Raw genomic sequence first — 20,492 nt, 5'->3', positions numbered from 1 at the left:
ATAGAGCAGCTGCATTTTCTTATATCAGCGTTTGCGCTGATATACGTGACACCCTATTCAAAAGTAATGGCTGCTAGCCGAAGAGAGGCTTAATTCGTGTACCACTCCGATTGGTTCCTTTCCCACTCACTGCTCAGCTTCTGCAAAAAAAAACTGCGAGTTTTTTAAATGTTGGCCGTATATTACTGTATTGATTGATTGATATGTGAAGTTTAACGTCCCAAGACCACCATACGAATATGAGAGACACCGTAGTGGAGGGCTCCGGAAATTTTGACCACCTGGGGTTCTTTAACGTGCACCCAAATCTGAGCACACGGGCCTACAGCATTTCCGCCTCCATCGGAAATGCAGCCGCCGCAGCCTGGATTCGAACTCGCGACCTGCGAGTGAGCAGCCGAGTACCTTAGCCACTAGACCACCGTGGCAGGGTATATTACTGTATAAAGACGACGAGTAAGACTAAATAGTATTCCGGCCAACTTCAGGTGATTTCAGTCGACGGTTACGTGAAATTTATGAGGCTTTCTTTTGCTCATGTTCAAAATTTCACGTAAACTGTCGGGGGCCCCACAGATCCTTTGAGCCCCTTAAATGTCTTGGAAAGGAATAGAGGTAACAGGAGGATGTTGGACGCGTGTTGAGACGGTTCTTTAATAAAAAGTTATTCACGGTGGCAGCTGGTTTCCTTAGTAAGATTGCTGAAAGCCGTGATAGCGCTAAAGATTTCTCGTTTCTTTTCGTTTTATATGCGAAGTATTTCTTAGCGAACTTCGGCGACTTTGCTCATATCTATATATCTACCTATCACTCTATCTAGCCGCCTACGACTTTTACCTCTCCTGGCAGTTTCGATAATAATATGGACACCAAACTTGATATGGCATAACATAACTGTATGAAGAAGATATTCGACTAGTCATACCATGAAAATCCAGCAAAAAAATACTCCGCGGTTTGAACGTGGACCTCTGCGTCGTGAAAGCGAGGCGTTAACCGCTGAGCCACCCCGGGGAACATGCGGTGGTTTCGTTCACATGGCATGCTGCAAAACTAGTATGGTATGACATGATTGTATGGCGAACACAAGCGACAGATCCTAACATGACAATCATGGCATGCGTGTCATGTGACAACATGACTTCATGCCAAGCTCATCATGCGCACGCGGGCGTTTCGCTAGCGTCACATATCCCAAATTTCGTTTTTACGGTTCGTGAATGGATGACAAAGGTGTGTAACTGGTGCAAACATGATAATCGTGAGATGCGTGTCACGTAACAAGATGACTACATGCTACGCTCATGATGCGCTCTCGGCCATTTCGCTAGCTTCACATGCACCAAACTCGGTATTACGCGACGCGAACGGATGACATAGGTAAACGACACATACGAATATGATAATCATGACATGCGTGTCATGTAACAACTAGACTACATGCCACACTTATTATGCACTGCACTCGTGGCCGTTTTGCTAGCTTTACATATGCCAAATTTAGTATTACGTGACGTCAATGGATGAAGAAGGTATGTGACTGGTGAAAACATGATAATCATTAGATGCATGTGATGTGAGAACATTACTACATGCCACAGTCAAAGCGCCGATACATTTCGAAGTGACGCGGTGCGCGTGCTGACCGGCGTTCATTTCGTCTGGTCACGCCGGCGTTGCCACGCGAGGTGCCAGTCTTGCCATATACTCGCAGGCGCGCACCCTGCTGCATTGCTTTGACGCGTGCGCTTTGACGCATGCGCCCTCCGCCACGAAAAAAGGGAGACACAGTGTTGTCTGGGTAACGCATCAGCGCGAAATGCAGCATCTCGCATTTCGCGCCGGTTGCCGTTGGGCCACGCCGACGGACGCTGGTCGCGCCAGTCGCGCCTGACGTCAGACTGTAGAGTGCTCGCGTTTTGCTAACGTACCGTCGCAGTGCTCATCATCGCAGTGCTAACGCAGCATCGCAGTGCGCATCAATGCTACGTTGGAGTATATTGAGCCCTTCATGATGCACTCGCGGCCGTTTTGCTAGCTCCACATATACCAAATCTGGTGTTACGTGTCGTCAATGAATGACAAATGTATATGACTGGTACAAACATGATAATCTTAACACGGAAGTTATGTACGGCATCATTCACCTCCACCTCGTAACGTTGTGCTAATTTTAAAGGGACATATCAACCTTTCTCATTCGTGCTTCGCATTTCATCGTTTCCCACTGTACGTGGGATCTTCAATTTTTTTATTTTACCTATTAGATAAATTATTTATTTTTGTTGAGAGAGCAGACAGATGTGATTTTTTTAGGTGCTCGCTGAAACCACTGCAAGGGTCGTGAGAGTGATTAATTTACTCAGCGAGCCTATAGACTTCTTTTGTCTGTGCGTATCTGAATATCGGATCGACACGAAGAAGGTTTTCATGATGTATCTGTATATGGAATAAAGTGGATGTAAGACACGTCACTACAAAAAGTAACGTAGTCATTTGACACTGACACAATGTAGTACTGAAAGATCTATTTCGATGTAGTGAACGAATTTTCAGCGCTAGTCTCGAAGAACGTGCGAACGGTGACAGAGTGGTTGGCGAATCTTGACCTAAACACAAGCTCTGGGCTAAACGCGTTCGTTTTTTGTACTGTTTTGCCTTTGTAAATCCGCAGTTATGGATCGAAAAGCTCAAGAACTCTCGCAAGTTGCGTTCCTGCCAAAGTACAGTGCACGTAGAAACCTCTGGTAGTTAGCGGAAGCGTTGCATTATGATAGCATATATGTGCACCTTTGAACACTGGCTGCAGCCCTTGAGGTATACCTGATTTAGGATATAGACCAAAAAAGACCGCCGGAATGGCGTGATGATTCATTAGAGAACCACGTTTCCCCCCTTAATCCATATTTTTATGACCTTGCGCACTACTCTTATTACAATGAACCTGCAACAGTATATCCATGCTCGACATATCTGCACATGACCGAAAATGTAGTGATGGATACAGCTTTATTCATCACCGAACATCATTGCCGGTCCCTTGGGAATCAACTGTGTTAAGAAAAGTTCAAAACACAACAAGGCCTGTTGGTGCATTGCACGTTTCCGTGGAAGATGCTGTAAATAGGTGTAAAAGAAGTAAGTTATTACCTGCTTTCAAAGACAGCAAATTTGTAAAGTCATCCTATAAAGTCAACTGAGCATCAAACCGTTCATGACGGACTAAATTATTTATCGTGATGACATTTACTCAGTCGATAACTATTAAACATCGCTCGCTTTCTTGAGCATGCTGGTGATCATGTTGAAACCTCGTACCACACAGCGATAACATCAACGACGTCGTATACGCAAGGACCAAAGCCTAACGTGGTCCATCGTGACGAAACAGCAAAAACAACACTAAGAATATATACCAGGTGTTTTCGGCAGTACTGACTTTCACGGAAACACTGCAATCGTTTAAAACCTAAACGTAGAATCCTATTTCCCAGACGCAATAATAAAAGGATGAATTGGCAGCTAATGCAGAACAAGCACATTTAAACAGAGAGAGAGAGAGAGAGAGACGAACGGTAAGGAAAGAAATAACGATTACATTGCTCCTTGGTTGAACAAAAAGCCGACCACGTCTCATAACTGCAGCGCGCGGAAGACGTGAGCCCAGTCGCGCATGATTCCCCATCTCTCTTGGGAACCCATTCTTGCTGGTCACCGCTCATTCATAAAAGACAGATGATTGGGTTGAATGGCGTGCAGCCAGTACGTGACCAAGAAATAAAGTAGTGTGGGTATAACTTGTCTAAGTAAGATTTTATCGTATATTGCTTGTGTTATTTGTCTTGGTTAGATGAAGGTAAGGGGTGGTATATTACTTGAGAAAGGAAACAAGAAGTACTGAAGCAGCACTTGCAGAGATGACATGCGTTTAAGGAACCCGAGATGGTATCAAAAAGATAAAATAAAGAATGCGTGTGATCAAAAACAAAAACTAACTATCTGCGAAGGCTCATTCTTTTCTGCGAACTGAAGTAACGCGGTACATTATTCGGTCATCTACACGTTTCAGTTCTTTTACCACTACAACACGCCCAATAGAGTTCAGTGGTATCGACACCTTCGTGAAACAGGCCGTGTTTATTGTGGGTCAGGTCACGTATAGATCAAGTCATGCATGGTTAGGCCGATGTTGTTTCTTGGCTTCAGGAAGCTTGGTCAGGTACAAGTGACTAAGGAACGCTAGGTTTGTAGATAAAATATGTGCCACGATTGCCAAGACATAGAACACAGGAAAATGTTTTGTTTAGAAAAAAAATTATTTCCACAAACGTCAATAACACTCAACAGAACATTTCCTTCTTAGACATACTCTAACAATGATGACAAAACAGACGTCATTTACATGAACATGGATATGACGTTGAAAGAACATGTACATTCGACGGTTCACACAAACACAACCACAAAAAATACTTCAAGGTAAACAAGAGACACAAATAAAACATAAATATGTACATTTTGCATATCTACATGTTGGCATGCCATTTCTGCCGGCGCATCGACAGATCAGCCTATCAATACCAGGCCGGCCGAAAGACAAGTTTCACTCGTCCGTCATAGACCGACACAAAAGGGCAAGACCAGTGCCGAAGAAATTCCTCTTCACCGGCGAAGAAGAGCTCCTCCGACAAAACAGACAGCAGCTCCAAGTACAATTGTTCTAGGATCGGGTAGAGCGCGCGGCGGCGGCGGCCCGCTGCAACTGCCTCGCAGCGGTTGCGCGGATTACCGCGGTAAAGGCAGCACCAATCTCATCCCAAAATGTCAAGTAAAACTCAACAGGAAAACCGTCTGGCCCTGGGGCCATTCCACGTTTCATAGATTTCAGTGCCGCTTTTACCTCTTCAGCCGACGGAGGGATGTGCAGGATATCCGCAGCTTCTTGAGGAATACGGGGCCAACTTCTAAGCATTGGCGGTGTTTCATCACAGTTAGTCCGCATGACCGAACACGACATTGCTTCAAAATGCGCCAAGAAAACAGATCGATTACACGTAGGAAGCCGCTGCGCAGGTGGTATTTGTGCTGTCATAGAGACGGATGGCTCTGATTGTCCAAAAAACGGATGTCTCGCGTAGCGCAGCATCTCGGGATGTGCACATGGGTTGTGTCTACAGCGCCATGCTGCTGCCGCCAGGGACGAAGCAGCAGTCAAGCGTTGAAAGCGTTCACGCACTTCATGCTGCCACGCTCTCATCAGAGGAGAAGGCGTCTCGGTGCGCAAAGCAATGCGTAACTTCATCGCAGTATCAGCAAGCTCTTCAGAAACGCGTCGACGAAGCGAACGCCCCTCTACTGCGCAGCGCAGGCGCTACTGTGTTTTAAGCGCATCCCAATCTTCAGGACCAGACGCCGTGAGCGACACACGTATTGCGCGTGACAAATCTGATCTTGAGCGCACGTCCTGCAGGACGCGAACATCGAGACGCCATGGCTTTTACGAAAAAGAAAATGGAACTTCGAGCTTCAAGACAATAGGCCGATGATCAGATACGTACACAGGAGAAGGTGGGAAGGACGGAACGCATAAATCGGAGACAAACGCCTCTAACGCTCGTGGGATATAAGCCCGGTCGAGCCTGCTGGAGGATCGTCCACGTCGCCATGTCCAAACAAAGGTATTTCCATGCACTACATTGTGCGCATCTAGTAATGAAAAGTGGTGGACAAGGCGACGCACCTCGCGTGAATTCCAAGCAGACCTGCCCCAGCCAGGACCTTATACATCGGTTCGCATACTTAGAACGCAGTTGAAGTCACCAATCAGAATGACATCACGACCGTCAAAAAAACACATCTAGGTCTCTAAAAAAGTCATTAGACTGTCCAGCTTGCGCTGGCCCATACACACACAGTATCCTTAATCTGAAAGAAAAGTAGCTACAGTCTTAAGCCAAAACCCTGCCCACGCCATCGTAAAAAGCATGATGGTTCCGTAATAGAGCTCGATTAAAAATAATAATACCTGCTCCCGTAAAACGAGATGTAGCGAAAGAGAAATAACAATCTAGGTTGAACTTTCGTTTAAAAGCAAGCACGTCGGATAGCGAGAAGAAATTTGTTTCCTGGAGGCACAAAACATCACAATTTGCAGCGCGGGCGACACTAATCACTTCAGCCTGCTTTGCCGGACTGCGAAAACCCTGAACGTTCAATGAAATGATATGCAGTGTAGTAGCCATAATAAAAAGTAAAGACTAACCTGGACGCATAGTTCTAGACGGTGTCCTGGAAAGTGTCCAGGGGACACTTGCTCAACCAAATTACAACGCACTGTTTGACCCTTCAGAAGAGGGCCGAGGTTTTTTGGACCGTTGGGATTTACCACGGCCATCACTGCGCTCATCGGAGCAAGAGCTGGAAGTGTGCCCTCGCTTTGTTTCACGTGGAGCTCCCATTTCGACGTCAAAATCGGCAAGGCTAGACAGTCCGATGCTACTATCAAGTCCCAGGCTGAAGCCGTCTTCCGAAGACGTGTTCTGAGGAGGTAGGGACTGAGCCGCCGGCAAGCTTGGATCCACATCCTTGATGCTGGCAGCACTGTCCACGTCTCGGCAGGCCGGTGTAGGCACCCTTTGTGTGGGCGATTTTTTACGTGTACGACGCGATGTCGAAATGGTCGGAGCGGCCGCAACAGAAGAGTGCGTGGTATTTTCGCCACTGTTTTTCGAAATAACAGGGCTCGTAGGGTCAACTTCAACAGCAGCAGCCTGAGAACTGGGGTCATTTGCGCACTGAACATCAAGTGGCGTCAGAGAAGGGACGCCGACGCCGTTTTCAGGGCAGTGCGCTGCGTCTTTCGAAGCGCACGGTTCCTGCACCAGCGGAAGGCCGACGCGCCAAGCGTCGCATCGACAATCGCGCTTTCGTTGTGCGCTTCGTTTGAAGGAACTTGTAGGGGCGAGGCCAGCACAGCGTCGGTGACCTCCTATGCGTCCCCAGAGTCGGTAGTTGGTTCCGTTGCCGGTGTCAGTGGTGGAAAGGCACCAGCGGCAGCGTCTGAGTAAGAGCGGCGGACAGGGCAAAACACAGTTGGCTGGCCGTCCCTGCAGCGTCGACACGGGCGGTCACATCCTTCACTAACGTGACCGTGCACACCGCAGCGACCACAATACGGTGTTGTGCACTGGGCTCGTAGATGGTCCCCTGAGCCGCATCTTCGACATACACGCTGGAGACCACGGTAGTCAAACGTAGCGCGGTGACCGGAGATGCGCAGGTAGTTCGGCACAGAATTAACGGCGTTCATCTCCATTCGAACATACCGCGTTCCAGTGAGTACGCCGCGTCGCCCGCTCATCAAACCACTGGTGACAGTGAGCACCTTGCCATATGGGGATAACGCTTGGACGAGGGCTTCGTTTGACACGAACGATGGCAGGAACAGGCAGGCGACGTTGGTCACTTGTGGGCCAATGGGAACGACTTGAACACGCTCGCTGCCAATCACCAGGCAGCCAGCATTGACGATTAGAGACATGGAGGCTATGCTCTTCACGGTGACTTGGAAGTTTCGGGCTCCCTGATGCTGCACGCAGTATACCTCTGAGAGGCCGACTATTGAGGCCGTCGCATCAACGACGGTCTCGGCACTAGTCCCCGTAGAGACAACAACGTCGAAGACAAGCGCCTTCGAAGGCGTCCAAGACGCGACGGGCACCATGACTCGTACTGACGGACGCCCCTGACGTAGAACGATCAGGGACGTCCTTAGCACTTGCAAAGCTGGCGAAGCTCTTTATAGCAACACCCGTTCGTCCCTCGTAGCCGTTGTAGTGTGTAACGAGTATAACATTTTGACCTTCAAGGTAGTGCCGGTGAGATATTTCTTCTGTGCGTTGTTGAACAATAAAAAATAGTGCTCAATGTACATGCCAATGGCTGCTAAGGGGGATTGAGAGACAAGGACATTCAGGTTTTAGTTAACGCACACGCTCCGATCCCCATTAGCAGCCATTGGAATGTACATTGAGCACTATCTGACAAGAAAGGGTTGCTATGTTATACTCGCTGGGTGTAACCTCCTCAATTTAAGAAAGGTTTAGCAAGCGTTGAGCCGCAGTGCCATGAATACAATGAACTAGTATATATTATAAACTCGAGGTGGTTAAAGGTGGGAAGTAGATACGAAGCGCAAGCCGTAAGAAAGTAAAAGCCGAATTCTCCTGTCTCTCATTTCCCATTAGCAGCCATTGACATGTACATTGAGCAGTATCTGACAGGAAAAGGTTGCTACGTTATACTCGCTGGGAGTAACCTCCTTGGTTTTAGAAAGGTTTAGCGAGCGTTGGGCCGCAGTGCCATGAATAGAGTGAACTACCATGAACCAGTATATACCATGAACTTGAGGTGGTTAAAGGTGGGAAGTAGACCCGAAGCGCAATCCGTAAGAAAGTGTGCGTGTGCCACCTCTCGTTTAGTCCTTGGAATGTCCGCTGGATGGTAGTGCTTCTATATGGGGAATATATGAAGAAAAGATGCGAGATGGTGGTACTTGGAGTGTTGAATAGATGGACGAACGGACACACAGACAGATGCATGGATGGATGCACGAACAGACGCACGCACGGACGGGCGGATGGACGCATGGACGGTCACACAGACGGACGCATGGACAGACGGAAGCAAGAACGAATGGACGGACGAATGCTTCGCCCCACTCTCCATCATTCACTCCATAATTATGGTGCCATTTTTTGTTTCGGAAGGCTTGTGTTTCGTGTTGCACGAAAGATACCAATTTCCAACTGGCGAATTGACAATCGCGAAAAGAAAAGCCCAATGCATTGACAGTATGGAGAACTTGTGACGTAATATGTCTCCACCTCATGCCATTTTTCTATGTTATTGACCACGCTTGTTCTGATTCTGAAGAAAAGGTCCTCGAAGTTTTAAGAAATACTCACCGGTGCATGATTAGAGCTTAAAATATTCAGTTTAATAACTGTGGGTTTTTACGTAAAAACTTTTCATGATATCCTTGTACACATGCCGTAGCGATACCTCATTGATTTCATTTCAAGGGATGTCTTAGCACGCACTTCAATATAAACACGCGAGTTTTTTTTTTCTTTTTTGCCTTTTGTCGTAATTCAAGGTCACTCATCGCGTCCTTCAGTGAAATTAAACCCGCGCCTTTGAGTTGACGTGCACACCACTTTAACCCTTTAACCGCGGTATGTCTCTTCAGTTATCGTTCATCGTTAACCCAGTTTTTAAGCATCTCGAAGCAGCCCTGTTTCATGATGGATGTTCACGTTGCCACTATTAATCTTCGAGTTTAGTAACACAGGGAACAGGTAGAATTCACTATGCCATTATATCAAACCATGTATATAGTAGCGTTTCCTCGAAACAACAGATTATGATAAAGAAAGAATGTTCAAATCGCAAGGGATGCAAACATCCTGTTCGCTTGGTGAAACGTTAGCGTGAACATCCGACAGGAAGACGGCAAATACAGCAGGTACATCGATCGTTGTTAGAACAGTCTTCCTTCGGTATACTATGCCACCTTAAAAACAAGCGTGGCCTTTATGCTTCGTTCGTCTTTCCCACACTTTCTTCTTTGCTACTTTCACTTCGGCTTTGGATCGTTTTCTTGCTTTTGTAGCTTTATTTCCTTTTTTTTTGCCTTCCCTCCTAGTTCTGCTTGCTTTTTGAGCGAAGGAACAACTTCCCGATGCCTAAGCCTTCTTGCGCAATGGTCACCGAACGAATGACTTTGGGCTGCGCGAGACAATTTCCAGCGGTGCCGGCGAGTTCCCTTTAGTCGAAGCAAAAACAACAACGAATTGTAGTGACACACAAAGTGTAGGTCGCAATACGATTTACCGCATTCCCCAAGCGTGGTGAACCTTGCTGTATGGCGCCACCACGAGCGCCATGTTTGTGGTGGCACACGCCGCGACCTCACTAATTGCTTTACGCCGTTTGCGCCTGGGGCTCGAGGACTCCCCTTGCGCTGTTACTGCACAGTAAGCCTGCAGCCGTGTTCATGTCATCTCTATAGAAACATGGTTGAGGGTAAACGTTCTTTAAGGAGAACACACGCTCTTTATCTGTGCTGTGCTTCCCTACTCAGCTTTTTCCTATCTGTCAATTGAGTACAGCACTTTCTCCGCGAAGCGTCTGTGCACATTGGTGTAGTTCACTACACAACCAGTGTTAATTCTGTAGTCCATGACATTTTTGTTAAACATTTTTTTCGCTATTTTCTTGCCTATCTTCTTTTTTTAGTTTGTTACTAATAATAGATGAGTGGTGATTTTACCAATACTGTGGAGAATATATATTTCTGCGGAGGGAAAGATCCCCCAATTTTATTTACCTGAGTAAGCTAAACAATATCCAGCTTTTAATTTAGGAGTTCCAGGTGCCTACGCAGTGCTCGGAGTTTGCTCTGTCACGCATTGAAAAGAAGCTTGGAAATTATATCAGCCTTCAAGGGAGCGTCGATGAACGCACCTTGTGTTCATCAGGGCCTCAACGCTTCAGGAGGTAACTTTGCTCAACGTAACATTTTTGACGCTTGGCCACTTTACTCATCTGTTATTGTATCACGAGTTATTTTAAATTTGCGAAATTTCTACACCTTGCAGAGCATCAGTTTAAGTACTCCATTTGGATTTCGTTCATTGCAGGGGGCAGGCCTCTGTAACATTTATTCAAGGAAATATGGAGAGATAAAATGTAGTTGGTTAGATTCTAGTAATATGGGACATTCGAACTGTATTAACCTACACAAGTCCGCACGAAACTAGGTCGCCAGAAATGTCACCCTAGCCCACATTGTAGTAAATGTGTCTATTTTCTGTGCCAGAGCGCTTATCGTGCTGAACATACCTCTTTTTTAAATAAAAGTATGCTTGCTGACGTCAGCCCGATGTGCAGCTAGACATCTATCGAGAACTTCTTAAGCTGCGTATGACATCTCGCAAACAGCATTTTAGATAATATGAACTTGAGCCTCAAAAAAATTAGGTTGCCTGTTTTTAATCAGCATGCTCGCTATTTTATGAGCTGCCCTTTATTTTGAATTAATTACTGCTCCTTAGTGCCCGAGTTCTCCGAGAAAAGAGACTGTGCGCCTTGAGTACGTTTTCGACTATAGGTACGATTTATTTTTCAATCACCACCTGGCTCGACTGGACCACCGCCGAAGAGGAAAGAAGGAGGAGAACTACTACTACTGCTACCACTACTGCTGCTGCTACTACTACTACTACTACTACTGCTACTACTGCTACTACTACTACTACTACTAATACGTTTGTGCCCCTCCGGGAATTAGGAAAATTTTAACAATTCAACTATTCTACTATACATTCACACTACTTGGTTTATAGTACTTTCATGCAGCTACCTTTCTTCGTATTACTTCTCACACTACAAAACACCAACGTGTCTGAACTTACAACATGAAAGCGATAAAAATATCAAATATCTTCGTTTTCTGATAAAATCTCTTGCATTTGGTAGCCGTTGCGGGTATTCTTATAGATTGAGTGCTGCAGCTACAGTGCTGCTTCGTTTTGTCTTCAATCTTAAACACCGCGAAAAAACTTGTAAAGAAACTTGACTCTCGCGTAAAACAGGATGTCAAACACGCCAACATTTCTTCGGGCTCGAGTGAACTACGACTCCCCGGTGAACTTCCAGAACTTCATTCATTTGTAGTCGTTAGCATGCACTTATTAGCTAGCACTCATTAGGAGTACCGTGCTCGCACTTCCATAATCACTCGCTGCATGTGCTGAAGTGTAGCGCAGAAAGGGGGAAATACAGCAAGAAAGTGCTAATTCGGCTTGCATCTTGAAATACCAGAAGGGGATTGTGGCCGTTCGCGTGGAGCTCAGGTGGGGACTTACTGAATCAAGCTCGCGACCTTGAACACGACGTCTACGTTGATCGCAATAGTCTGATTTAGACAAATGACAGAAAATGTACATATTGAGTACATTGCCTACATTTATGGGTCTTGCTGGTGCAGTGTGCCCGGGACGTACAACGTTGTTACTGCTCTTTCTCGCATCTTTCTCATCAGTGAAAAGTGCGTCGCCGAAGGAAGCTTCACCTCTTCGCAATTGATGAGAAAGTTTTCCTGCCTTCATCGGCAATTTATTTGCTCTCTGAAAATAATTTCAACAGAATAAATCAGAAGCCAGTTGTGAGCAATAAATAACAACATCGCAGATATGGAGGAACGTACACGCCATGCCCATTTGTATATCTAATAAAACGAAGAGAAAGCTTGCTTAGCCACAAGAAGTGCCAGGTCACTTGTAACTAAAAAATAGTCATATATAGAATTTTCAAAAACTGGTTCAGTTTAGTGTAAACTTTTGGCGTGCTACAAGGAAAAAAAAACAGATTGACAAAGAAAGAATGATTTCAGAGAACACATCGCGATTGCTGTTCCTTATCGTTCTTCGTCGATCTTGTTTCCTTGTAGCACGCAAAAATTTTCCAATATATATACAACTAACTGGCCCATACCCTTTAAACCCCCCGAAATTCCGCCACCTCCTGTTTACTTCTCTTCCCCTCGTCCATCATTATAAGATATTGAGGCTGAGATAACTCGGTATTCTTTACTTTCTTCTGTAGACATATGCGAGTTCACTCCGCAAGGCACTCACTGCCATTCTTTGTCGTATCAATAAATCCGCACAAAATGCGTTGCTGCCCGCTGCCGCTAGATCAAAGACGACGCCATACCATGGATAGCAAAGTCTCATATCAGAATACAACTGTTCTCACACTGTTCTTCAGATTGCTTTCTCGATTCGCAGTTGAAGTGCACAGGCCAAACACTTCAGATTTTTGTACCAGCGTGCAAATTTGGTTACCTGACGGTTCCAAATATGCATCACTAGGGTTAGTGTTCTGTTAAGTCCTAATGAATCATTTCCTATTGAAAAAGGTACAGAGCATAATGAGTGGGATTATCTGGCTTCAATGCATTCTGACGAGAACCATCATGGTTTCAAAACACCTATTTTTTGCAGCGTTTGAATTTACAAGTACTTTCTCTGATATGCTTGCTTCTTGCTTGTAACTGGTATTGCGTCGAATTCCTTGATGCAAAAAATATATATAGTGTTCAAATACATAATAACACAGCAATACATAAACAGAGCAATAAAAAATGCTGCTTCGTAATGATTTATCTCGAAGGTTATAGTTACGTCACGAACGCGTGCACTTGTCATTTTTTTGATGCTCATTAAAAACAAACATTACGTCTGTTTGAATAGAAATGCTCCTTGCTCCAACGGTCAACAGAGCAAACACCACAGGAGTACGAAGTCAGAGGAGGCGAAGGGTAGAGACTATTTTACGGTTGCAAAATAGCTCACGTTACAGCCGAAGCAGTTTTGAGTCGATTGTTAAAGTGTCATCTTTGCAACAGAAAGTGTAAGAAATGTTCTGGTGAACCTTGAGAAGTATTTTTTTTCTGAGCAATTTTCAATACCCCTGCAGTGTATTCTCACTGCACCATTTTAGCAGGCACAAGTTTGATTTTCTGACTATGTACTATAGGCGCATAGAAGGAACAAAAAGTATGACAGCTGCTGTACTGTGAAACTTGAAAACGTGCGTAGAACGGGAATCGAGCGATTTCTATTCAAAGGGTTTCATCATGATCTTCTTACCAATGCGCCGATGACGGAAATGTTTAAGGTAAGCAATTACGGTTTGCCCGGTACGAGTGGGAGATTCGAAAACTTCGTGTGCGATATGAGCGCGACTTTTTGCTGGGCTTTGTCGACCTGTTACTTGTTACTGTAATTGAGATAGGCGTCGTCTTCGGCGAGCTCCTTCAGGTTGTTCCCCCCCCCCCCCCCACACACACACACACGCAGTGGCACCGCGCCGCAGAAGCGTAATGGTCTGACCACACATAGGCTTAGCAGCAGTGTCAGCGCATGACTTTTTGACGTGGCGCCGTGCCCTCTCCTTACGGAGAAAGAGGGAACATGGCTATAGGCAAAGTTACGTGCCCTCTCTCTGCAATTGGAGAAGGTGCGACGCTGCGTCAAAAAGCCTCGCGTTGACGCGCTGCTACGCTTGGGTGTGGTCACGCCTTAAAGGCACGGACTTTCACACACTCGGCTTGGTAGTGGCGCCCTCCCTGGGGAACTTCCAGAGCCAGCCGCATGTTTTTGAAACGTTTCCAGTGATACCTAAAGGTGAATTTTCTCAAATACATTACGGTTATCTTTGTTCATTATATTATTTTTGGGCATAAGTTGTTCACCGTAAGCTTAGTCATAGCCGTTCACCGTAAGCTTAGCAGTGATAGCTTTTTATAGCCACCACTGAGCGCTTATACCGCGAGCGTGATCATCCCACATAATATGCGTGGATGAGTGATATGCCGGGCCCCTAAAGTGGTCAGCCATTTAAAAAGTTTTCCTCACGAAAAGCTGAAGCACTTCACTTTCATTTTTATATCATTGAATCTAGTCAAGCAGTATTTAACTCGCATCCGAAACGACTACAATTAGATATTTCAATCATGCACGCATGTGAATGCAGAACACAGCAACCACAGCCACACAGTGGGTCCATGGGTCTACAACTAGAAAAACGACGCACGAAACCATTCCTTCAATTATCGCACTTAATAAGGATCTTTCTATTCTTTGTTGTCTTTTTACTCAAAACAGTGAAAGCGATGGCAACAACAGCGACTGTACAATTTTAGGCTTGGAACAAGCGTTTTCGCAAAGATACTTGTCCTCGCAAACAGATAACCTGGATGAAGCCTCGGAGAAGAGTTGTCAGTTCCGCTAATATTAAGTAGATTGGTCTCCTTTTGCCGAATCACTTGTAAAATTTTCGGTGGCTGGTCACACTGTGATTGTTTTAACTCAACAGAATTTTTCCGGAATCTAGTTAATTCAGTGATTATCACGTTCACCAACACGCGCTTGTCGTTGAATGACAGCGTAATTGCCGATGAATGAGTAGATGGGTGTACACGCACGTGCTGAGTTCCACATCAAGGGGTGCTTCATTGCAGCGCCCCCTCGTCATTTTATTGAGCATTATAAGGGGCGAATTTTGTGCCATTCGTCCCCCCCCCCCCCTTCTCATAATGTAAATGACAAAGGGGAAAGGGGTACCCATTCTGAACCTCCTGCCCGGGCGCCCGCCTATAGTTGAGTGTTGATGTCAAACATACGTTGGCGGAATGAACAAGTAACAATATTAATGTGCTGGAAAATGTGCCTTCGACCGAACGGGGACTGCACTGGAGAAAATGTGAAAAAAGTAGCAATACATTTTTGTTCATTATTGCGCCTATTAGCACTGTATACAAAAGAAATATGTAAATTTTAAAACTCTCCTTCGCTTGTGAGTTGCATTTTTCTTTCAAAAATTATAAACAGTTTAGAGAATAAGAAAATTCCTTCTGTTTTCGCTTCTCGTGGGCTTTTTTTGGTGTGATCAGTATTCGCTTGTTTGCTTGGTAACATGTGGTAACAATACTTCAGAACCACAAAAGGCATTGCAAGAAAGAAAAAAAAATCGCAAGACGGTTCAGAATAAGCCGTAGAGAAGAAGCGTCGTGTTTGATACGACTTCGTGCGTTTCGAAGTTTCCCAGAGAAGGTCACTTAGCCAGCTTTGCGCGCCAGAGCTGTTTATAAAAAGAACAAAAAAAACATCTCTGAGGAGGTTGAAATGACCTTTATTTGAGCTTTTGTAGCTTCCTTGAGTGTGATGTGTTCAGAGCTTACCAAGTTGGTAATTTTTCTTCATTTCATGGGATCATTCTACTTATTTTATTTTTTCTTGTTTAGCAGATGCTCAGATTGAGGCAGTAGACTTAATTTTTTTTTTTGGTTAAGCAAGTTTCATGAGCCTGTTTCAGAAAAGAAACACCTAGAAGAATGAAAAGAAAAATTTTGGCATGTCAATTTTTTTGGTTTAGGGGATGAAGGACCACCAAAAACAATGTCTTGGCACGCAAAATTTAGGCGTATTTTTGTTGAATTTGGCTGTTTGTTATTTATTTCATTTTGCGTTAAAAATCAGTGCATCTTTATTTGTGCGACCTAGAAAAATTATTTGACGCAACACACAAACCGAGAGAACCGACTCTGGCAACATCAACTATTAAACAGTTTACAGCACCAATCACATGTTACTCAAAAATGACATGTGCGAAGGGAAGCAGTCAAAATTCGGTCACTTAGCAGCTATGGTTTGCCGATTTTCAGTTACCCAGAAACACCTTCGTAGCGCAAGAGGAGCTGATCACAAAATATTAACTAGGAACCACCCCAATGAAAGAAAAATACCTACCCTAGAGTTCTTGCACAAAATTTGTAACCAAGGCTCAGTGATTAAAGTCGCTGGCTTTTCAAGCTGTATAGTGACGGAAGCCATTCATAAAAATTTCACGGCACCCATGGCGAAAATGGACGGTGACTGAAAAGGACCCCCAAACATAGGAAATTTTTCGATTGTACTTTGTGTTATTTGTAGAACACTTGATGAATTGTAACCGAGGAAAAAAAACGTATTTGTGACCGAACAAGTGCTCCAAGTACATATTCGTTCATATGGGTGGCTAGCTTTTCAACGATCTTGCACCTGTATTTTTCGCCATCACGCTACAACGCAAACACGCCGACGTTTTCAAAAGTCAGCAACCTGACACAAACTCGGAAGATCATTATTTCCTTTTTATAGGCTGTCTCTGAGTGACGATGAAACTGCGCAGTTAGCCTCCCGCTCTGCATCTGCTACCATAGCTCCCGTTCTTCTTCGTGCCACCCCGGAAGCTTCCAAAGCAATTAGCAGTTCGCTGCCGTAGCTTATGTGCGGAGGGCTGTTCGGTACTGGCTCTTCCCCGTCCGTTCACCTCGAGCTTCTTTGCTTGCTCACCCTATACACGCATTAGCTGCGCACATCAAGTACGCGCGTGTGACTGCGCCTAACGAACGCGCCACGCTCTGGCTCCTAAATTGTTTCCGGGCAAATGTGACGGAAAATACGCGTCATATTGAAACAAAGGGTTTCGCCACACTGTGTATACGATGCAGAAACATGTCGCCAAAGTGAGAATGTGTGAGAGAGATGGACAACAAAAGAAACAAAATTTCTAAAGCCAGTCATTCGAGACTCGTTCTTCCCAACGGTTCTTCCTCATGAACAGCCCCTGATAGTGCGTACACTGTTTTCACTTGATTAGCTTTGCTTACACTGTTACTGTGCAGTACGTCCCGAAAAATTATGGTCGTTAAGCTTGTAACAGACAACTTTGTTTCCCACACGTGATGCCACTTCAGTGTCTTTGTATGCGAGCAACTTGTTCACGTTCATCCAAATAACTTAAAATTGTAACGAAGGGAACAAAAACGAAAGATGATTTTTTTCATGCATTTGTAGCAAAGCGACTGCCAAATATATATTTACTGATAATAACTTTTTTGACTTTTGTTGTTGCTCAATACTAACCACTTCTGTTAAGAAAAGAACTCCTGCTATAACCCTTGAGAGGGGTCTGCAGGCCTAAATGTACAATAATTACCGGTAATTGTATGTATTGTTTACAGTAACCTAAATGTAAACATATTTGACAGAAATTTGTGTGGCTGGGTAAATTAGCAAACAGACTATCCGGCCACGTTTGCTCTTAGTGTTCAATATTAAAAGCTGGCCCTACGTTTTGAGACCCACTCAAACCCTTCTTCAGGGGGTGACTGACCAGCCGACTTCTGAGCTAGTGATTTATGGTGAATGTCTCCCTCTCCACCACCATTCTCCCGGTCGTTTTTGTGAATGCGTTGTTTTCCATATTAGTTCCGGAGTTTGTGCACATATACACTCGGCCGGTTTCCGGTTAACCGGTTGCTGCGACGGCTGCATTTTCGATGGAGACTAAAATAGAGTAGGTCCATGTACTCTGATTTGGTGCACGTTAAAGAACCTCAGGTGGTCGAAATTTCTGGAGCCCTCCACTACGGCATCTGTCATAATCAGATAGTGGTTTTGGGACGTGAAACCCTACATATCAATCAAATCGATTCAGTTGACCGGTTAATGTATCGAGGTTTCGTGTGGATATGCGAAGAAAATAAAAACTTATCGTTTTTCGATGCGGCAACCTTCCGTTTCGATGAGCCGGTTGGCGTTGAAGTTGGCGCGATGGTTTCGTTTCTCGCAACGGTCTGCGAGAGCTTTACGCAATGCAGTGAAGCCGTAGGTATGCCATTTCGGTGTTGGCGTATGCTGTCGGCAAAGTTTCTCGGCAATGATTAAAACACGCCCAGAAAAAAATTGATGTGAGTGTAACTAAGACGTGTCAAGAATTTAGAACATGCAAGTCAAAACTCATGAGAGTTGTCTTTGTTGACACTTCTTTCGACAGAAAAGCCACAGCCACCGCCTTTCGTCTTTGGGAAAGGTTCAAGGTTTTTCATTGTCGAGAATGTGAAAATGTACACTAGTCACGGAAGAAGAAATGCTCAGTTTTTTTTTTTTGTCAATATCGGGAAGTCACTGGCAGTGGCTTTTCTGTCGATATAAGTGTCTGCTAAAAGAAGTTTTTTGTGCTTTGACAAGTATCTTCTAAATTGTTGACACGTGGTTCGTGCTTTTGCATCATACCTTTTCTTTGCATATTCTAATCATTGTCGAGCTCTTTTAATATAGAAGTTAGACTTGCCAGTTGCTTTAGTTGCATATACAATGTGAAAAAAACACTAATCTGTGAAAAAAAGAACAAATAGCCATGGCCCAGCAGACTCATCCAGCTGAGGACGCAAACAGTTTCATTTTCCTCATATGGCTCGGTAGCATTAGTCAGCTGAAAGAATATATGGTGTCAAGTGGAAGGAAGAATAAAAGAGTGAACAGTAATACTTGCCAGTAACCAACAGCATGAAATGTAGTGAACCTTAAGCAGCAGAGCATTCGCGAATCCATCACAAACTTACTATACTCAAAACATCAGGGCCCTTTATGAAAGGATTATTGACATTCATGTTGAGAAATGATAGTCAAATATGAAGTATGCAGAGCTTGAGAAAAAGCAAGCGGAAACAGAATTGAGAGAATGTAGAGCTTTTTGAAGCTCAGTACGTTGTGAAAAGGTTAGTAGGTATGTTGTGAATAAACGCTTATTTAAAGTCAGCAATACCGAAAATAAAGCCCTAGGTTTTGAAAGTAGAATAGTGGGCAAGGGCAAAAACAAAACAAATAAACAATGTTGCACGAGACATTAAGGTGTTTATGTGTGCTTGCAAAAGCTGTTCTTAGTTATCACTGTTACTCCCTCCCGTATTAAGTGAGAACTTGGTAGAAAGAGGTTCTGCAGACTAAGCAGCCTCAGCATCCCTATCCCTCATCACCCCTTCTTTTGGTGACAACATCATATGCTTCGAGTAAAAAAAGAAGAGGCAAGTGGGACAACCAGCAACAAATTTTCATTAAGGAATGTCTGGGTTTCTTCGTGTGACTGTGCTAGAAAGCTGAAACGTGAAGCTTCAATAAGCGAGTGCCCTCTTATCAAACCACTCGTGAGTGAAATGTGATAACGTGCCGCACTACACCGCAGCTTTACATCACGATCACTGCACCACTGTCGACGCATAGACTAATCGATGCTCGACACCTGCCTGAGTTTACTCGTTATTTTCTCCTGAAGTATGAACAAGCGCAGGAAATGTAGAATTTCGAAATGTTGGGAAACTGTGAACATCGCGTTTGGTATGGTGATGTCAAATGCACAGAATATTAATTACGTACAAATCACGTCGCAGGACTCATCATAACCGAACTTATTTAGGAATTTGTGTTAAAAAAGCAAGAGGTTTGATATATATACAATAGACGCATCGTACGAACACGTATTTATATGCGCACAAGAGGTCAAACTAGATGCTATGATTCTGGTTGGCCACCTTGCCTCTTTCTCTGTTTTGTATCTTCTCCTCTCGGTCACTTTCAAAAGAACATGAAACTATAGGAGACCCTATCTGGCGAGCGAGACAAAACACGTCACACAGCAATTGATACATTATGCGTATCACCATACCCACTAGATAATCTGTGACTAAGAGTCAACATTTGTGCAACAAAACCATCGCAAAAATCAAATGGGCCGCCGCGTTGTTAGAAAGGATGAGAAAGATCGGACGGCAAACTTCATTGCCATGCGGTGAACAACGGAGCTTCAAAGTTTTAGGCTGCGAGTCTTGATTTTTGCCTCAAACGGTACAACATAGAAAATTTGCGCAATTTATGTGTACATACGGCGTGATCTAATTAAATCAAGATTAAAGAAGCTCTCTCACTACTGCAGCAATTTGAGGGGCAAAGCTCCTAAGAGGCTAGCCTTATTCGTCGTACATTTATGTACGTCCACACTCGAATCCCAACACTTATTAGGCAGGTGTGAAAAAAAAAAAA

Source organism: Rhipicephalus microplus, chromosome 1, assembly GCF_043290135.1.
Source record: "Rhipicephalus microplus isolate Deutch F79 chromosome 1, USDA_Rmic, whole genome shotgun sequence".
Lineage (NCBI taxonomy): Eukaryota > Metazoa > Arthropoda > Arachnida > Ixodida > Ixodidae > Rhipicephalus > Rhipicephalus microplus.
Note: the sequence above shows the minus strand (reverse complement) of the source record.